Consider the following 21,365-nt stretch of genomic DNA (forward strand, 5'->3'; position numbering starts at 1 on the left):
CGCTTGCCTTGCATGTATGAGGCCCTGGGTTCATTTCCTCAGGACCACATAAGCAGAAAAAGCCAGAAGTGGCACTGTAGATCAAGTGGTAGAGCTCTAGTCTTGAGCTGAAGAGCTGAGGGACAGCGTCCAGACCCAGAGTTCAGGCCCCAGGACCGACCAAAAAAAAAAAAGCAGGGATGGAGTGGGGTGTTTACTGGGGCTTGAACCCAAGGCCTGGGGCTCTCATTCAGTTTTTTACTGAAGGCTGGCTTCCAACCACATGAGCCATGTGCTTTACTTCAGCTTTCTGCTAGTTGACTGGAGATAAGAATCTCTTGGCTTTATCTGCCTGGGCTGGCTTTGACTCTCAATCCTGGTACCCAGCTTCTGAGGGTTTTTTCCTTGGGGGAGGGGGGCGAGGGTCCGTCCTGGGGCTTGATCTCTGGGCCTGGACACTGTCCCTCAGCTCTTCAGATCAAGGCTAGCGCTCTACCACTTAAGCCAGTGTTACTTCGTTTTCTGGTGGTTCATTGGAAATAGAGTCTCTTGGACTTTCCTGCCTGGGCTGGCTTTGAACCACAATCGTCAGATCTCAGCCTCCTGAGTAGCTAAGATTACAGGTATGAGCTACTGGTGCCCGGCCAATTCTGTATTTTTTAATTTTTTTTTGTTGGTCGTGGGGCCTGAACTCTGAGCCTGGGCACTGTCCCTCAGCTCTTCTGCTCAAGGTTAGCGCTCTACCACTTGAGCTACAGTGCCACTTCTGGTTTTCTGGTGGTTTATTGGAGATAAGAGTCTCTCGGTCTCTCCTGCCCGGGCTGGCTGTGAATGGTGATCCTCAGATTTCAGCCTCCTGAGTAGCTAGGATTATAGGCGTGAGCCACCAGCGCCCGGCCAATTCTGTATTTTTATATAAGGTACTTTCTAAGACTTGTAGGGCTAGTCACTGTGCCACTTTTGTTGGGGGGTAGGGGGTAGGGAGAGGTACTTCTTGTCTTAAAAATAGAAGGGGGGAATAATAAATAATTGTATTGTCAAAGCTTATAGAATTCACAAACTTTATAGGCAAGATAATAACAATTTGCCTTGTGAAGGTTAAAATGTTTGTGACTTTAAGTATCACTATCCTACAATACTGTGAAATTTGTGAAATTTATTTAATCACTTAATAAAAATTATATCAAAAAATAATAAAGTCAGTTATTTCATCAAATTAAAATCCTCTCTGGCCTATCTCTGATAACCAGTCTTGAGCTAGGAGGTGACCAAGTTTTGCTACTGTAGAATTTGAGGTTATAGAAACATTTAGCACATACCTTCTAAAAAGGAAGTCTAAGGGGGAAAAAAGCAACTAGTTAATTTTTGATAAAAACAGCTCACGTTAGTTGTCAAAGAATGAGAGAAAGTGGTATTCTGCATACAAATTTGGACTTCTGTCTCAAGAGAGTAAATCAGAAAGGGTAAAGTTGGAACAAGTAGACCTCAGTGAATGCTAGCACCAGCTCATTTTACTTACTCCAATGGCTAAAAACATCACTAAGGGTTTGTGAAGCAGCAGCAAAGGATGAGGCCCCTCTTCGCAGGGAAAAAAAAAGAAAAGCCAAAGGTGAATAAAAAGCCCCCTCAACAGGGCTTTGGAGCCAGGAGGGAAAGCAGGAAGTGACCACTAACAGGCAGGCAGGCAGGCAGGCAGGCAGGCAGGCAGGACACCTGGGGAAGCCTGAGAGTTAAGGCAGCTCAGTGAGACAGAGGAACTCAAAGGGTGGCATGTCTTTTGGGAACAGGATTCAAGAGCAGCCACTCCTACTCCCAGAGGTTAAACTAATCCATCTGTGGGCAAGAAGAACACAACGGACTAGGTTAACTTAAAAATAAAAATGGGGGCTGGGGCTGGCTCAGTGGTAGAGGGCTCGCCTTGGGCTGAAGAGCTGGGGGACAGCGCCCAGGCCCAGAGCTCAGGTCCATGACCGACAAAAATAAAATAAAAATGGCTTATGTTTTTTCAGTAACTCAAGCTGGGCATTGGTGGCTTATGCTGATAATCCTAGCTACCCAGGATGCAGACTTGCGCTGTTTGCTCACGCCTGTAATCCTAGCTACTCAGGAGGCTGAGATCTGAGGATCTCGGTTCAAAGCCAGCCCAGGCAGAAGAGACCGTGAGACTCCTATCTCCAATAAACCACCAGAAAACCGGAAGTGGCACTGTAGCTCAAGTGGTAGAGCACTCGCCTTGCCTTGAGCTGAAGAGCTGAGGGACAGCGCCCAGGCCCAGAGTTCAAGCCCCACGACCGACAAAAAAAAAAAAAAAGTGAGAGCCAGGGCTGGGAAGGTGGCTTAGTGGTAGAGCGCTTGCCTTGCATGCCTGAGGCCCTGGGTTCGATTCCTCAGCACTACATAAGCAAAAAGAAAAAGCCGGAAGTGGCGCTGTGACTCAAGTGGTAGAGCGCTAGCCTTGAGCTGAAGAGCTGAGGGACAGAGCCCAGGCCCAGAGTTCAGGCCCCACGACCGGACCCCCCCCCCCTCAAAAAAAAGTGAGCCATAAGCCTTGAGTTCAAGTCCCAGTACTGGTTTAAAAAGTTTAGTAATTCCGCCATCTGTACTTTTTTTGAGACAAGATTTCACTATATTGTCCAGGTTGGCCTCCAACTCCAGATCTTTCTAACTCAGCCTCCTAAGGGGCTGAGATTATCTGTATGTACCACTGACATAATGAGTTGGGTACTTGTTTGTAAGTAGCCTTTGTCTGAATTCTGTTACTCTGCTCTCCTAGCCTTGACCTGCAGCACCTCCCTTAACTGGCTAAGTGCTAAGTTGCCTTTCAGTCAACATAAATGTTTCAGAATAACCCAAAACTCCTAGTCCAGTGCTACCCCTCGGGGTACAAGGGTTTATCTATGATTCCCTAGTCTCTTCAAGTCATATCACAGAGAAGAATACCCAGTCCTCTCCACAGAGCCCCAGGCAGCCTCCAACCTTCCTTCTGTCACTGTCAAGGACCTAAGATGCTCAGAGCACTCTGCAGCCTCACCAGGGAGGTCTCCCTCCTCTCTGTTCTTACCACACCACGCAAAGGGCCTGCAAAACCAAAGGCTGCCACCTGCCATCTCAGAAGAAAACTCTATTAGTGAGGGCAAAGGGAAGGTGGACAGCAGTTGCATGCCAAAGCAGCAGGAAGTGTGTGGAGTAATGCCAAAGAAGTAGGTCTGTGTCTCTGAAGACCAAGGGGATTTCTTAGACCCAAGAACCCTGAAGAAGAGCACGTGTGAGGGGAACAGGGATGGTCTTAGGCACGGTATATTTAAATAACTATTGACACACAAATAGGAGTGGCATTTTGTACTCATTTGTTTTATTTGGTTCACATGCGTATCTAATGTGTACCCAGAGGAAGGCAGACATGGTAAAAACACCAGTGTCATGGACTTGAGCAACAGTTCAATTTTCACGGCAGGAAGGGGCTAGTTACCAAGCTGTGATCAGCTTCAAGTGGACTCTGCCAAAAGTGTCCAGACATCTATGTCTGGGAGCAGAGACCCTGGTATTCTCACCCTGATCAGTGCATCATCTGCAAACTGTGGGAGCCATTGCTTCAAGACTCAAGGGTCTGCCAGGTCCGGTGGCTCATACCTGTCATCCTAACTCCTCAGGAGGCTGATATCTGAGGATCACGGTTCAAAGGCAGCCTGGGCAGGAAAGTCCATGTGATTCTTATCTCCAATTAACCACCAAAAAACCAGAAGTGGCGCTGTGGTTCAAGTGGGAGAGCACTAGCTTGAACTGAAGAGCTGAGGGACAGCGCCCAGGCTCAGAGTTCAAGCCCCATGACCAAGGGGGGGAGGGGAGGGAGAGATCTCTTAGATTTGTCTGTCCAGGATGTCTGTTAGCTTTTTCAATCAAGGTTGGCACTCTAGCACTCCATTTCCAGTTTTTTGCTGCTTACTTGTAGACAGTCTCACCAACTTTCCTGCTCAGGCTGACTTCAAACCACCAGATCTCAGCCTACTGAGGAGCAAGGATTACAAGCTTGAGCCAAGTGTCTAGATATTTTGAACTTAGGGCCTTGCATTTGCTATACAGGTGGCTCTTCTCACCTGAGCTGAGCCCCCAAGGCAGAAGTACTAACAGTCTTATTCATCAGAAAGTATGCTCTGCTGGTATGATCAGGTTAGGACCAGCTTGCTCTTGCTCCCAGACAGTCATGGTCGACTGGTAATTTTTATTTAAGCCTCCTGGGTAGTTGATTTTAAAATCATAAAGTCAGAGAGGAATCAAACATTTAGTACACTCTTGGGCCATTAGCTCTCATGAAAGATCTATGTTCCGTTTCCCATAGTATTTCTTCTGGACTGTCTTACTTGTTAGTGAGCACCCTGTTCCTATCTGTCCTGTGGAGCAAAGCAACTGTACAGGCCGACTTGGTCTAAGTTATTTCAACAAGTAGAAATTTCTTGAACCAAAATACCAAAGTACTCAGGAGTGTTTAATGACATACTTACTCTTCTACACCCCACTTTTAGAAGATAAATTTAAGTAGTTCTGCCAGTCAACCTGTAATCCTACCAACTCAAGGATCACAGCTGAAAGCCAGCCTGGGGAGGGAAACCCAAGAGGCTCGATTTCCAATGAATCAGCAAAATGCCACACTGCAAAGTATGGCTCAAGTGGGAGAACGCCAGCTGTGAGCAAAAAAGCAGGGTTAGAATGCCAAGAGCATGAGTTTAAGCCCCAGTCCCATACCAATGTGCATATGCCTTTATCTAACTCTGTAGTTTTGGGGTTATAATAAAGAACAAGTGGGCTGGGAAGGTGGCTCAGTGGTAGAGTGCTTGTCTTGCATACAAGAGGCCCTGGGTTCAATTCCTCAGCACCACAAAAGCAGAAAAAGCCGGAAGTGGCGCTGTGGCTCAAGTGGTAGAGCTCTAGCCTTGAGCTGAAGAGCTGAGGGACAGCGCCCAGGCCCGAATTCAGGTCCCACAACCGACCAAAAAAAAGTAGTAGTAACATGATTTGGTTTAGTATGTTGGTGAGGAAAGATTAAAAGAGAATTAAACATTAAAAAAAAAAAGAATCCTTTCCAGTTCCTGAAGAGTCGGCAGAAACGTGGTTTCCATTTTCCATCGCCCAGCCCTTTTAATCTTTACAAAGTCTACCCGAAGCCTAGGAAAACCAAAACTCACCCATCATTTTTACTTCAAAACCCACCAGAATTTCCCATCTTGGATTTTAAATTCATTAGCGTAAAGTTACAGCAAATACTCCTTTATCACAGTTCATACGTTACTGTAGAAAAATATAGCTAAGATTTAGCATTTTAACCATTTACAATAGGGGTACAATTCTGTGGAATAAGACACCATTTTTAAAAAAATCATTACAACAGGGGCTGGGAAGGTGGCTCAGTGGTAGAGTGCTTGCCTTGCATGCCTGAGGCCTTGGGTTCGATTCCTCAGCACCACATAAGCAAAAAGAAAAAAGCCGGAAGTGGTGCTGTGGCTCAAGTGGTAGAGCGCTAGCCTTGAGCTGAAAAGCTGAGGGAGAGCGCCCAGGCCCAGAGTTCAGGCCCACGACTGAACCCGCCCCCCCAAAAAAAAATCATTACAACAGACTTTAAAGTATCAAAATAGGGGATTAAATTTGGTGCCTAGTATAAGGAAGGACAATGTGAAGACTGGGCTCAGAGCTCTCTACATGGGAAGCCTAACATTTTTTTTTCATGTTTTTTTTTAATTTTTCTGTCTGTCATGGGGTTTGAACTCTGGGCCTGGGCACTGTCCCTCAGCTCTTCAGCTCAAGGCAAGCACTCTACCACTTGAGCCACAGCGGCACTTCCAGTAAGCCCAACATAAATGCTTATCAGGAATGGCGCCATCAGTCAGCAGGCTTATATGAAGAGAATATTAAATGCTAATTGCATTGCAGCAGTGCTTAAAATCATCTTACTCAGTTCACACTGAGTTAAGTACAGTCAGAACTTGCTCCTATAATTACTCTAAAATTCCAATTATTTTTAAGCCATATAGCCTGGCAGCTACTGCTCTACAATAGACGTGCTTCCTTTTACAGAAGTATTTGCTGTGTAGAACTAAGTCCTGAAGATCTGGACAACTAGCTCGGAGGACATGCTAATTTGGGGGACAGGTCCCAACACATAGGTCTATTCAGAAGCTGACCTGAGAATCAACAAAGATTCATTTTCCAAGCACTTGTACAAGGCCAACTGCTAAACTTGCAAAGATTACTAAGAGATTCTCCCTGCTCTGAGGTTGGCTTAAAATTAGAGTCACTGCTGCCAGGTGCCTGTGGCTCACACCTGTAATCCTGGCTTCTCAGGAGGCTGGGATCTGAGGACTGAGGCTTGAAGCCAGCCTCAGACAGACAAATCTAAGAAATTCTTATATCCATTTAACTAGCAGAAAGCTGGAAGTTGCCAGGTGCCAGTGGCTTATGTCCATAATCTCAGGAGACTGAGACCTGAAGATCGCAGCTCAAAACCATCCCAAGCAGGAAAGTCTGTGAGATTCTTTCTCCAATTTAACTAACCAAAAATCTGAAACCAGAGCTATGACTCAAGTGGTACAGCATCAGCCTTGGGCAAAAGAGCTAAGAGACAGTACCAGGCTCTGAGTTCACAAGCCCCAGTACCAACACAAAAAGGAAAGAAGAAAGGGAGAAAGAGGAAAAGGTAAATAGGCAAGGGGGGGAGGGGGGAAGGAGAGAAAGAAAAAGTGGGGGAAGAGGGAAGGGAAGACAGCTGTAAATAGAGATACGGCTTAAGAGTTAGAGCACCAGGGGCTGGGAATGTGGCTCAGTGGTAGAGTGTTTGCCTAGCATGCATGAAGCCCTGGTTTGATTCCTCAGCACCACAGAAACAGAAAAGGCCAGACGAGGAGCTGTGGTTCAAGTGGTAGAGCAAAAGAAAAGCAGGGACAGTGTCCAGGCCCTGACTTCAAGCCTAAGGAATGGCCAAAAAAGAGAAGAGCACCAGCTAGCTGCGAGTGGATTAAGAGCACAATACTCTGAGTTCCCACCCCAATACTGGCACACACACGTGTACTTGCTCATTGCCTAAGCACACAGGGAGGTAATGATGTTTATGCAATATTAGATTTCATTCAAAGAGTGAGATGTGGGAACTATAAAGGACCTTGACTTTTGAAAGCATGTATCAGAGCCAGATGCTGATGGCTCACACCTGTAATTCTAGCTACTTAGGAGGCAAAACCAACCCAGGCAAGAAAGTCCATGAGGCTGGGAAGGTGGCTTAGTGGGAGAGTGCTTATCTAGTATGCATGAAGACCTCAGCACCACATAAACAAAAAAAGCCAGAAGTGGTGCTGTAGCTTAAGTGGCAGAATGCTAGCCTTCAGCAAAAGTAGTTCAGAGACAGTGCCCTGGCCCTGAGTTCAAGCCTCAGGACTGGCAAAAAGAAAAAAAAAAGTAAAGAAAAGAAAAAAAATCTGTGAGACTCTTTTCTCCAATTAACCACCAGAAAACTAGAAGTGGAGCTGTGGAGCTATGGTTTAAGGTTGTAGAGCACAAGCCTTGAGCAAAAAGAACTAAGGGATACTGCCCAGGCCTCCAGTTCAAGCCTCTCCACCAACCAAAACAAAAGCAAAAAAAACAAAGTATGCATCAGTTGCCATAGTTGAACTTTTAAAGTAATTAGCAACTGTAATTAAAAGAACAACAAAATCTTTAAACACAAAATAAAGAGCCAGAAGTGATTAATCTAGGTAGGCTCAGAAAAAGCTTTCCAAAAAGAAGCTTTTTTCTTTTTTGTGTATTGATAATGGAGCCTGAACTCAGGGCTTGGGAACTGTCTGAGAGCTTCTTTTGCTCAAGGCTAGTAGTGTTCTACCACTTAGCTACAGCTCCACTTTTGGCTTGTTCTGTAATTAACTGAAGATAAAAGTCTCATGGACTTATCTGTCAGGGATGGTTTTGAACCTTGATCCTCAGATCTCAGCCTCCTGAGTAGCTAGGATTACAAGTGTGAGCCAGTGGCACCTGACAAAGAGGCTTTCTTTATACTAAACTCCTGCCTAGAGGTAGGTCTTCTTTTTTTTTTTTTTTGGTCGGTCGTGGGGCTTGAACTCTGGGCCTGGGCGCTGTCCCTCAGCTCTTCAGCTCAAGGCGAGCGCTCTACCACTTGAGCTACAGCGCCACTTCCGGTTTTCTGGTGGTTTATTGGAGATAGGAGTCTCACGGTCTCTCCTGCCCGGGCTGGCTTTGAACCGAGATCCTCAGATCTCAGCCTCCTGAGTAGCTAGGATTACAGGCATGAGCTACCAGCGCCCGGCAAGAGGTAGGTCTTCTAAGCAAATGATTAGAGCAGAAACTACAAGACCCACTAGTCCCATATTTCATAACACTCAATCTAGAGGCTGGTGATTTTCATGAAGCTCTGGAAAGGCAAAAACAGGACTACCTTTCACTGCCATATCCTTTTGTTCAACAGAGGCTTTAACAATCAAGGGGTTGGTTAGCTGATTAAAAGGATCATTTTGGGGGCTGGGAAGGTGGCTCAGTGGTAGAGCGCTTGCCTTGCATGCCTGAGGCCCTGGGTTCGATTCCTCAGCACCACAAAAGAAAAAGGAAAAAAGCCAGAAGTGGTGCTGTGGCTCAAGTGGTAGAGCGCTAGCCTTGAGCTGAAGAGCTGAGGGACAGCGCCCAGGCCCAGAGTTCAGGCCCCACGACTGGACCCCCCCCCCCCCCAAAAAAGGATCATTTTGCCAGTACATCTGAGCAATAATAAATCTTTGAACCTTAAATTACAGGAACCATTTGTTTTTTGTTGTTGTTTAAACAAAACATTTCTCCTTATAGATGCTTGAAATCAAAAAAAGATTTTCTTAAAAAAAAAAACAACTCTCTTGGCAGGCGTTGGTGGCTCACGCCTGTCATTCTAGCTACTCAGGAGGCTGAGATCTAAGGATCAAGGTTCAAAGCCAACTCTGGGTAGGAAAGTCCATGAGACTCTTATCTCCAATAAACCACTAGAAAACTGGAAGTGGCGCTGTGGATCTAGTGGTAGAGTACTTGCCTTGAGCTGAAGAGCTGAGGGACAGCGCCCAGGCCCAGACTTCAAGCCCCATGACCAACCAAAAAACAAAAACAAAAAAAAAACCCAACTCTCTTAGGGCTGGATGGCTCAGTGGTAGAGCTCTTGCCTTGAATGTATGAGGCCCTGGGTTTGATTCCTCAGCACCACATAAGCAGAAAAAAAAAGCCGGAAGTGGCGCTGTGGCTCAGGTGGTAGAGTGCTGGCCTTGAGCTAAAGAGCAGAGGGGCAGCGCCCAGGCCCAGAGTTCAAGACCCATGATCAAAAAAAACAAAAAACAAGTGATCATACATGGATAGACAAGAAAACCTAAATTTCAGGTAGGGTGCTCTAAGGCTGAAGCAGAAGCCAACATTTTCAGGCTGAGGAGGAAGTGCTAAGAAACAAAGTATCCAAAGTTTCCCAACACTTTGCTTCTATATTTCAAAAGCTACTTTACCACAAAAGGGATACAAGACAGCTGTTACTTACCCTTGCCAATACTAGTTCCTTTTCAAAGCAATTCTCTGTGGCTTCAGCATCCTATAGGTTAAACCTACACAACTTCAATTTTCTCTTTTCTTTCCTATCAATCATTAGTAAATTCTGCAGGTTCAGTTACTGGGCTTTACTGGCCTTCCTCATTGCCTTTAGCATTACTCTAGGCGTAGCACAAGGCTCCCGACTGTGCTCCTGTCTTTCCTCATTTCAACCTGCAGTATTTGTTGCTACTGGATCGGTCTTCTTAAAGAGACAGTAAACTCAAACGTACCTAAGTAGAGCCAGGTATGGTGGTACATCTTGTAATCTCAGTACTTGGACAGCTGAGGAGAAAATTAAGTTCAAAGCCTGACTGGGCTACACAGTAAAACCTTGTCCATAAAAAGAAGGCAAGAAAGACTGTGAAACTCTTCTCTCCAATAAACCACCAGAAAACTGGAAGTGGTGCTCTGGCTCATGTGGTAGAGCGCTTGCCTTGAGCTGAAGAGCTGAGGGACAGCAACCCAGGCCCAGAGTTCAAGTCCCAGGACTGACCAAAAAAAAAAAAAAAAAGAGAGAGGGAAGAGCTGGGTGCTGGTGGCTCAAGCCTGTAATTCTACCTACTCAAAGAGGCTGCAGCTGGACACCAGTGGCTCATGCCTGTAATCCTAGTTACTCAGGAGGCTGAGATCTGAGGATCACGGTTCAAAGTCAGCCAGGCAGAAAAGCCTGTGAGACTCTCATCTCCAACTAACCTCCAGAAAACTGAAGTGATGCTGTGGCTACAGGGGGTACAATACCAGCCTTGAGCAAAAAGAGCAAAGACAGTGCCCAGGACCACAGTTCAGGGCCCATGACAGACCAAAAAAAAAAAAAGGTTTATGAAATTGTGAAGGAAAAAATTTCATGCTACTTCCCATCACACACTAACTTCAAGTTTCAGCCAAAGTACATGCAAGATCAATGCTCAGGCACAATGGAGAAAGATCACATTTGTGAGTAGAGGACACAAACACAGGTGCCAACCAACAGATTGTGTTCATATTGCTTAATGACAAGATTGAGTTTTGAGAAATGCATCATCTGGTAGTTTCATCCTTGTGAAAACATCATCAGGGATGCTTACACGGCCTAGATGGCCCCAAGATCACAAGACAATCTGTAACCTCAGGGGATTACTATCATGAAGAAAACACTGTTAGTTGGCACCTCACTGTATGGAGTTCAGCATCAACTGAGGTTCAGGTGTGGGACCTCAATCCTGCTTCTCAACCTCCTGGGTACTGACATGAATCACCACACCTGGCTTTCTTCTAGAAACAGGGCCTGGAGTCTCAAGCTTGCGGGGAGTACAAACTTGCTGTAACTCTGTGATCAGCACACCTGAAAACTTCTAGTATTCTGGTGAACTATTTAGCTTCTTTTGCTTTAACAGAAGCATCCTCTGAAAGTATATTTAATGGAGGATACAAAGAATGCTCTACAGAAGTCAACTTAGATCTTCTCTAAAAAAGCTCTTTATTTTTATTTTTTTTCCAGTCCTGAAACTTAAACTTAGAGCCTGGGCACTGTCCCTGAGATACTTTTACTCAAAGCTAGCACTCTGTAACACTTGAGCCATGCTCTACTTCAGCGTTTTCTGTTTACATGGTACAAAGGAATTGAACCCAGGGCTTCATGTAAGCACTCTACCACTAAGCCACATTCCCAGCACTAAAAAAGGTTTAAAAGGTTTTTGGGGGCCAGGCGCTGGTGGCTCACACCTGTCTGTAACCCCCAGCTACTCAGAAGGCTGAGATCTGTCACCTTGCTCATGTGATTGTAACCCCTCTGTACAATATTTTCACAATAAAAAACTTATTAAAGCCAGGCGCCAATGGCTCATGCCTGTCATCCTAGCTACTCAGGAGAGGCTGAGATATGAGGATCGCAGTTCAAAGCCAGCCTGGGCAAGGAAAGTCGGTGAGACTCTTATCTCCAATAAACCTCTAGAAAACCAGAAGTGGTGCTGTGGCTCAAAAGGTAGAGAGCTTGCCTTGAGCTGAAGGACAGCGCCCAGGCCCAGAGTTCAAGCCCCATGACTGACAAAAAAAAAAAAAAAAAGGCTGAGATCGAGGATCAGCGTTCAAAGCCAGCCCCGAGCAGTAAAGTCCGTGAGATTCTTATCTTCAATAAACCACCAGAAGGGGCTGGGAAGGTGGCTCAGTGGTAGAGTGCTTGCCTTGCATGCCTGAGGCCCTGGGTTCGATTCCTCAGCACCACCTAAGCAAAAAAGAAAAAAGCTGGAAGTGGTGACTCAAGTGGTAGAGCGCTAGCCTTGAGCTGAAGAGCTGAGGGACAGCGCCCAGGCCCAGAGTTCAGGCCCCATGACGGGAACCCCCCCCCAAAAAATAAATAAATAAACCACCAGAAAACCAGAAGTGGCGCTGTGGCTCAAGTGGCAGAGCTGAAGAGTTCGGGGACAGCACCCAGGCCCAGAGTTCAAGCCCCATGACCAACAAAAAAAGAAACATGACCAATATGGAGTACCACAAACCATTTACTTTTAGCCACATCGTAGTTCTTAGCTGGATTCCTATTAAATACTAGCACACCTGAAAATCACACACCCTACTTAGAATCATCTGAGTAAAAATGTAAACCATGCTCTTTTACTGCACTCAGGTTTTACCAATTCCTTATTTTCATGGCCTACCACCATCACATGACTGCTTACCTAGCTCCCAGCTTCCAAGTTCTGTTGGACCTATCTGCAAGGTTACAGACCCAACTTTCTCCCCTTTCCTGGAGGTGCCTGCAGATCAACAAAATCCACATCGAGAGGGGGATCTCTGTCCAACCCCAATCCAAAATAACTATTTAGATGAAACCAACTCACCTTATCAGCAAACATTCTGTGTATGCATATAAATGTTTACGGATGTATGTTTTTAATACAAAATAAGGCATATTCCCACTTGTATTAAGTATCCTATAGAATATTTTTGATCAGCCCTCAAGAATTGTCTTTTTGTAGGTATAAACAGAGATGGTACAAAGACTTCTTTGCAAAATTTCTTGTTCTATCAAAAAAAAAAAATTTTTTTTTGGGGGGGGTCAGTCGTAGGCTTGGGTCCTGTCCCTGAACTTTTTTGCTCAAAGCTGGTACCCTACCACTTTGGGCCACAGCTCTACTTCCAGTTTTTCAGTGGTTAATTGGAGATTAAGAGTCTCACAGCCAGGCGGCTCACACCTGCAATCCTAGCTACTCAGGAGACTGAGATCTGAGGATCACAGTTCAAAGCCAACCCGGGCAGGAAAAGTCTGTGAGACTCTTATCTCCAAAAAACCACCAGAAAACCGGAAGTGGTGCTGTGGCTCAAATAGTAGAGCATTAGCCTTGAGCTGAAGAGCTGAGAGACAGCACCCAGGCCCAGAGTTTAAGCCCCAGGACCAACGAAAGGAAGGAAGGAAGGATGCTCAGTCTCAGAGACTTTCCTGCCCAGGCTGGCTTTGCACCACAATCCTCAGATCTCAGCCTCCTGAGTAGCTGGGATTACAGACGTTAATCACCAGCACCTGATTCAATATACCATTTTGTATTCATTGACACACATAAGTCTAGAGATGTAGTTTAGTGGTAGAATGCTGGCCTAACAAGTCTAAGGTCCTAGGCTTAATCCTAACATCACAAAACATGCTACAAGCAATAATAACAGCAAACACACTGTCTTCAAGTCTACTACCCATCACGACTGACACATTCTCACTCTCTTTTGTAGATGGCTCTTCCTGTGTCACCCAGCCAGTCAGAAGGCCTCCCCAAGGGCAGAGTCTCTGGGCCTCTCCCTAGCACAGCGCTCACATAGCACGGTCCCAGGAAGCCTGCATGGTGACTTCACCATTTTTTTTTTTTTTTGTCGGTCATGGGGCTTGAACTCTGGGCCTGGGCGCTGTCCCTCAGCTCTTCAGCTCAAGGCTAGCACTCTACCACTTGAGCTACAGCGCCACTTCCGGTTTTCTGGTGGTTTATTGGAGATAGGAGTCTCACGGTCTCTCCTGCCCGGGCTGGCTTTGAACCGCGATCCTCAGATCTCAGCCTCCTGAGTAGCTAGGATTACAGGCATGAGCCACCAGCGCCCGGCTTTTTTTTTTTTTTTGCCCAGTCCAGGGGCTTGAACTCAGGGCCTGGGCACTGTCCCTGATCTTCTTTTGTTCAAGGCTAGCACTCTACCACTTGAGCCACAGAGCCATTTCCGACTTTTTCTGTGTATGAGGTACTGAGGAATCAAACCCAGGGCTTCATGCATGCTAGACAAGCCCTCTACCACCCACTGAGCTATGACTTCACCTTTTCTCCTCCAGTATCCACAGGAGTAGAGCTTGGGGAGGTGGGAAGCAAAGAACCAACTCACTCCTCAGTTTCTGACAAGCAGTGTTTGAACAGGTGCACACTCCACCTGAGGGAGGTGTGCCGGCAGAGCTAGCAATGGCATAACCACGCGCTTCCCTCTCAAGTAGTACTGGACTCACCTCTCGTCAGAAACTGGGCGACAAGCTGGGTGTTCTGCAGGCTCAGCTGACCTCACAGGCTCCTAGAACTGCAAGCCAGAGACAGTCACCGGGCAGGAGGAGCTGGAGATGGGATTTTACACAACATCTTGCAGAAATGATTAGTACCTCTTTGTAACCTTTCAAAAACCAGCCCGAGGACAGAAGGACTGAGCTGACACAATGTACTCTTCCTACCTAGAAGCTTTCTCCAATTCAAAAGCCCTGAAAATAAAAACTAGCCCCAAAGTCTACTCTATGTATGAAAATTTATCCCTACTTTATGTGTCAAAATTAATAATAAAGCAGAAAATATTTTAATATATGTATACAAATCCATGTGGAATCCACTATTAGGAATCTTCTACCAGGAATGATAAAAACACCTAACATGTTCAAATTAGACAACAGTTAACTGGAAAGAATCCATTTAGATTACAGATGAAGTGACTGTATGTTATAATACAGCAAGAAAAAGCAGAGAACACAGAACATGAACTGGTTAGACACTTTATGAACATAATTTAAAGTCCAGCATTTGCTTTCTAAGGTCTTTTTTTCGTTAAAAAAAAAAAATTTTTTTTGGTCGGTTGTGGGGCTTGAACTCTGGGCTTGGGCACTATCCCTCTGCTCTTCAGCTCAAGGCTAGCGCTCTAACTGCTTGAGCCACAGTGCTACTTCCTTGAGCCACAGCGCCACTTCTGGTTTTCTAGTGGTTTATTGGAAATAAGAGTCTCACGGGCAGGGACTTTCCTGCCCGGGCTGGCTTTGAACCGTGATCCTCAGATCTGTCTCCTGAGTAGCTAGGATTATAGGCGTGAGCCACCAACACCCAGCTCTAAGGTCTTTTTTTCAATCTATTACTTAAAGCAGTATGGACACAGAATTAAAGGTAAGTACTGCTGCTCCAGCAAATCCAGGAATTCCTCAGATTAAGAACTGCTACTTGCCAGGTGCCGGTGGCTCACACCTGTCATCCTAGCTACTCAGGAGGCTGAGATCTAAGGATCACAGTTCAAAGCCAGCCCGGGCAGGAAAGTCCGTGAGACTATTATCTCCAATAAACCACTAGAAAACCGGAAGTGGCACTGTGGCTCAAGTGGTAGAGCTCCATCCTTGAGATGCAGAGTTGAGGGACAGGGGCCACGCCCAGAATTCTAGCCCCAGAACACCCCCTCACACACTCACACAAAAAGAACAGCTACTCTCTGCACAAGACCTGCAAAATGGTAGGTAGGTAGGTAGGTAGAGAGAGAAAGAGAGAAAATAAAGATGACAATATACATGATATCTTAAGACTAAGCTCTTGAGCAGACACAATGGCACATGCCTATAGTTCGAACACAGAGGTTGAGTCAGAATTATAGTATTTCAAGGCCAGCCTAGGCTAATACAGAAAGACCTTGTCTCAAAAACAAAAGCATCAGATACTGAGTTTGAGTCCTGGACAAAAGAAAGAGAAGCTGGGTGCTGGTGGCTCACCTATAATCCTAGTTACTCAGAGAAGCTCAGATCTGAGGATCCCAGTTTGAAGCCAGCCTGGACAGTGCAGGAGACTCCTATCTCCACTAAACTACAAATAAATAAGTAACTAAACAGAGACAGACACAAGCCATAAGTGGTGGTGTGGCTCAAGTGGTAGAGCACTAGCCATGAGCAAAAGAAGTTCAGGGCCCAGACCCTGAGTTCAAGCCCTTGGATCAGCCAAAAAAAAAAAAAAAGTCCAAAGAGGACCTTCCTTCAATAATCATTCCATACTCCAGCATACTCCTGGCCATATCTGACACTATTGTGCTTCAGTATTTCAGCTCTGGGCCCACTGATAGGATCACACCTCAGGACACCTTGCGTGGTGTGACTCACTCTGGCCAGTGAGCTGTCTGTAGTAGTGATATGTCATGTCCTGGCTAGAACAATCAACTATAGCACAAAAGCCTCCACTAGTTCTTTCTCTTTTTGCCAAGACAGCTTTATTACATATTGTCACGCTCCTTCAGAAGTACGAAGCCAGGCACCAGTGGTTCATACTATAATCCCAGCTACTCTGTAGTTCAAAGCCAGCATAAGCAGAAAAGTCTGTCAGATTCTTATCTCCAATTAACCGCCAAAGGCAGGAAGTAGAGCTGGGCAAGTGGTAGAGCACTAGTTTTGCGCAAAAAAGCTCAGGGACAGAGCCCGGACACAGAATTCAATCCCTAGGGCAAAACCTCCCTCCCTCCCTCCCTCCCCCCCTCCATACCAGAGACAAAAGGATACACAGCATATGATTCCCTTCACCCAAGTTCAACAAAATTAGGCAGTGTTAAAAGTTAGCTCACTGGGCTGGATTACAGCTCATGCCTATAATCCTAGCTACTCAGGAGGCTGAGATCTGAGGATCATGGTTCCAAGCCAACCAGGGCAGAAAAGCCCAGGTGAAACTCTTTTTGTTGTTGTTGTTATTGGTTGTGGTGGCTGAACTCTGGGAGCTGTCCCAGAGCTTTTCTACTCAAGGCTAGCGCTCTACCACTTGAGCCATAGCTCCACTTACAGCTTTTTTCTGCTTATGTGGTGCTGAGGAATCAAACCCAGGGCCTCATCAAATACTCTACCACTGAGCCACCTTCCCAGCCCGAGACTCTTAACCACTCAAAAACCCGAAGTGGAGCTGTGACTCAGATAGAAGCTAGTCTTGAGCAAAAGAGCTCAAGGACAGCACCCAGGCCTTGAGTTCAAGCTCCACAACCAACCAAAATAAATACAATAAAAAGAAAATAAAAAATAAGTAAATAGCACACTGATTACCCAGAAGACAATGATAATGGCAAGGAGGAGATACAAGAGAACTTCTGAGTTTATGAAAATTTCCCAAGTTATTCACCTATCTGTGCATTTTCTGAATGGCTGCATCTTTACTAAAATATAGATAACACATTACTTTTAAATATGGGCAACACTTTATTCACTGCCAGGGCTGACATACATTTTCCCCACAGCAGGTCCTCAGCCACTCCCAAGATCCTTCGGGGGCAGCTCCTCCCAGCCCTCAAGTTCCCACCAGGATACCTGGCCACTCCCACTCTCTGCACACCTCACTCCGCACCTACCTCACCACTAGCCAGAGCAACCACCTGGACAGGAGCAGATGCTATAATGCTCCCTCTCCGGGAGAGATACGGCCCTCTGATAACCCTTATACTAACCTTTCTCCTGTGCGTGTCTGCCTCTGCATGGCCCCCGTGGGATAGCCAGGATGGATTCTTACAGTCCCTATGACAAATTAACCTTTTTCTGGAGAGAGACCCTTAAGGTTCGGCTATTAACACTAACATTGGTAAATGTTAGTACTTGCTGCATGCTCAGTGCTAGTACCAACATCCCTAGCTCCCCATCACTGATGGTGTATGAAAATGTAGCAAGGATCCAAGAAGATCTGTCCTTCCAGTTCAATGCTCACACCCAGGATAAGGTGATTCACTAAAGAATCAAAGTATGTGTGGCTGGGAAGGTGGCTCAGTGGTAGAGCGCTAGCCTTGAGCTGAAGAGCTGAGGGACAGCGCCCAGGCCCAGAGTTCAGGCCCCACAACCAGACCCCCCCCCCAAAAAAAGAATCAAAGTATACATTCAAAAGAAGAAAATAACCAGTTTATACTTTGATTTCTGGATAGTGAATCACAAATAAATGCCCAGCAAAACACACATATTTAAAAACAAGCAAACAAACTACCACCATCAACTGAATGGCACAGGCTCTTTACCAGGGTCTGGCTCAGGGAACCCAGAGCTATTTCAGGTAAGTCCACGATGCTGGTAGAATATCAAAATACTACATTTATATATAAAAGGTAGTATTTTTCATTAAGCTTATGCTGTGGTTTTAAAGATTAAAAGTTCCTTTGGCTGGGTGCTGGTGACTCACCTATGATCCTAACTACTCAGGAGGCTGAGATCTAAGGATCATGGTTCAAAGCCAGCCCAGGCAGAAAGTCTGGGAGACCTTTTTTTCCTTCCAGTCCTGGGCCTGGGCACTGTGTCTGAGCTCTTCAGCTCAAGGCAAGCACTCTACCACTTGAGTCACAGCGCCACTTCTGTTTTTTTGGTAGTTAATTGGAGATAAGAGTCTCATGGACTTTCCTGTCTGGGATGGATTTGAACTATGATCATCAATAGCTAGGATTTTACAGGTGTTGACCACTAGCACCTGGCTCCAGAGCTTCTTTTGCTCAAGGGTAGCAATCTACCACTTCAGCCATAGCACCACTTTCAGCTTTTTCTATTTGTGTGGTACTGAGGAATTGAACTCAGGGCTTCATCCATGCTAGGTTAGCACTCTACCGCTGAGCCACATTCCCAGCTGCTGTGATACTCATATTCCAATTCATCACCAGAGAGTCAAGGTGGAGCACTGGTTCAAGCAGTATAATGCAAAAATTTCAGGGACAGCACCCAGGTGATGAATTCAAGCCCCAAGATCAACACAAAATAGTAAATATGTAAAAACTTAAAAATAAGCCAGGCAGGGCTGGGATGTAGCTCAGTGGCAAACGCTTGCCTAGCAAGTGTAACATCCTGGGTTCGATCCCCAGTACCAAAAAAGAAAAGACAAAAAAAAATAGTTAAAAAAAAAATAAGCCAGGCACCAGTTGCTCACATCTTTAATCCTATCTACTGAGGAGGCTGAAATCTGAGGATCATAGTTTAAAGCCAGCCTGGACAGGAAAGTCCATGAGATTCTTATTTCCAATTAATCACAGAAAAAGCCGAAGTGGCACTGTGGCTCAAGTGACAAAGCACTAGCTTTGAGTAAAAGTAGCATAGGGACAGTGCCCATGCCCAGAGTTCAAGCCCCAGGACTGACAAAAGGAGACAAACCTTAAAAATAGTAGCTTTGAGGCTGGGAAGGCGGCTCAGTGGCAGAGCGCTTGCCTTGCATGCATGAGGCCCTGGGTTCCATTCCTCAGCACCATATAAGCAAAAAAAGCCAGAAGTGGCTTGTGGCTCAAGTGGTAGAGTGAGCTGAAGAGCTGAGGGACAGCCCCCAGGCCCAGAGTTCAAAAGCCCCATGAGCAACAACAACAACAAAAAAAACAAAAAACAAAAAAGAATACTGGAAACCAAATGGTGTAACTGTTTACATTATTAATTTTCCCACTCATTATTAACCCATGTTGGTTGTACACCGCGGTCTTGCTATACTTGCACACATGCGCACTGTCTGTTAAGTAATATTTAAAGGACACCTGAAGTCAGATGAGTCACCCAGTAAGAAGCAGGCTGTCTTTACAGCCAGAGCAGAGACCCGCTTTCCTCTACCTGCCAAGTCAGATGCCAAATTCCTACAAGAACTGCCTAAGTCCTCAGGGTTTAATGTGCTACAATGTGCTTCCTCAGATTTGTTTCATGCCAACACACGCAGTCCTAGGTGACCAGGAAATGGATAGAATCAAGCAGACCAATCTCTACAGCAGTGATGATGTCAGCAAAACAGAAAGTCCCAGGGGACTCTAGGCCCACTGCATCAAGTATGGTTTCTTGAAGCAAAGGAACAAGGCTAATACTGAATGTCATCACTGGAACTAACTCCCAAGTCTTCTCTTCCTCCCAGGAGAATTTCCTGAGTAACAAATCTCAAATTTGTTTTCAGAATCAAAATCTAGAGTAATAAAACTGAAGCTAAACCAGGTGCCAGTGGCTCACGCCTGTAATCCTAGCTACTCAGGAGGCTGAGATCTGAGGATCACGATTCAAAGGGCAGGAAAGTCTATGAGACTTTATCTCCAATAAACCACTAGAAAACCAGGAGTGGCGCTGTGGCTCAAGTGGTAGGGTGCTTGCCTTGAGCTGAAGGTCAGCACCCAAGCCCAAAGTTCACCAAAAACAAAAAAACAAATAACAACAACAAAAACTGAAGCTAGTCAGATTCCTAAAAAGCCTGTTTTGATTTCAACCACATCAGGGTCAACGGTAATTCATGAACCACTATCCAAAGCAGCATTCAGAAGCTTTCTTGCCAAGTAGTAGTGGCTTGACTCACAGCTGTCATCCTAGCTACTCAGGAGGCTGAGATTTGAAGATCAAAGTTCAAAGCCAGCCTGGGCTGGATCTGTGAGACTCCTATCTATCTCCAATTAAGCACCAAAAAAAAGCTCAAGTATGGGCTGGGAAGGTGGCTCAGTGGTAGAGCGCTTGCCTTGCATGCCAGAGGCCCAATTCCTCAAGCCTGAGGTTCAATTCCTCAGCACCACATAAGCAAAAAGAAGAAAGCCGGAAGTGATGCTGTGACTCAAGTGCTAGAGCGCTAGCCTTGAGATGAAGAGCTGAGGGACAGTGCCCAGGCCCAGAGTTCAGGCCCCATGACCGGACCCAAAAAACAAAAAAAGCTCAAGTAAAGCTGTGGCCAAAGTGGTTAGAATGCTAGCCTTGGGCCGGGTGCCGGTGGCTCACGCCTGTAATCTCAGGAGGCTGAGATCTGAGGACCAAGTTAGCCCTCACAGGAAACTCCATGAGACTCTTATCTCCAATAAACCACTAGAAAAGTGGAAGTGGCGCTGTGGTTCAAGCTGTAGAGCACTTGCCTTGAGCTGAGGGACAGCGCCCAGGCCCAGAGTTCAAGCCCCATGACTGACAAAAAAAAAAAAAAAAAGAATGCTAGCCTGCACAGAAGTTTGGGGACAGCACCCAAGCCCTGAATTCAAGCACCAAAACTAGTTCCCACATATCCCACACTCACAAATTATGTTTTAAGTCATAAATGCAGACTATTTGTTAGTCTTTTTTCTTTTGCTTTTTTTTTTGGTCAGTTGTGGGGCCTGAACACTGTCCCTGAGTTCTTCAGCTCAAGGCTAGCGCTCTACCACTTGAGCCATAGCTCCACTTCCAGCTTTTTTTGCTTATGTGGTGCTGAAGGATCGAACCCAGGGTCTCATGCATGCAAGGCAAGCACTCTACCTCCGAGCCACCTTCCCAGCCCACTTGTTAACGTTTCTATGAAGAGATGGAGCCAATTTAAACCAAACTCAAACCACACATGTATGTAAGTTGTCTTATGCACTGTCCTCTCAGATTTCCCTTAAATCTTTACTGCTTTTTTCGGTGATAAATCATCCAACTCTACGTCCATTTAAATCTCTAAATACAGCTGAGATAGATTTGTCTAGGTATTAGGCTGGGTTTTCCTGGGAACTCAACAGAAGCATCCTGACTAAGGCTGAAGGGTGGCTCTTCTTGGTGCTGATGTCATGTTTTGAAGGGTTCTGAAGTTGTGGGAATGAGCTGCTCCTCCGTCCTGTATTTTTTTTTGGTTGTTTTCTGCTGACTCTTCCAGATAAAACTGCCCTTGTATTCACAGACATCA

At 45.7% G+C, this 21,365-nt stretch overlaps 1 protein-coding gene across 2 annotated transcripts in view; it reads right to left on the reverse strand.

Moving 5' to 3' along the window:
- Rab7a (RAB7A, member RAS oncogene family) overlaps positions 1 to 21,365 on the reverse strand; it is a 42,835-nt gene that overhangs the window by 18,991 nt on the left and 2,479 nt on the right. The window contains exon 2 of one of the 2 annotated variants that reach the window (XM_042670332.1): positions 14,015 to 14,082. The exons of the other annotated variant lie outside the window; for it this stretch is intronic. The gene's annotated coding sequence lies outside the window, so the exon portion shown is untranslated. The remainder of the gene's footprint in view (positions 1 to 14,014; positions 14,083 to 21,365) is intronic. 2 annotated transcript variants of the gene reach the window in all.

The sequence above is a fragment of the Dipodomys spectabilis genome, unplaced genomic scaffold (assembly GCF_019054845.1).
Source record: "Dipodomys spectabilis isolate Male_0828 unplaced genomic scaffold, ASM1905484v1 ptg000541l, whole genome shotgun sequence".
Lineage (NCBI taxonomy): Eukaryota > Metazoa > Chordata > Mammalia > Rodentia > Heteromyidae > Dipodomys > Dipodomys spectabilis.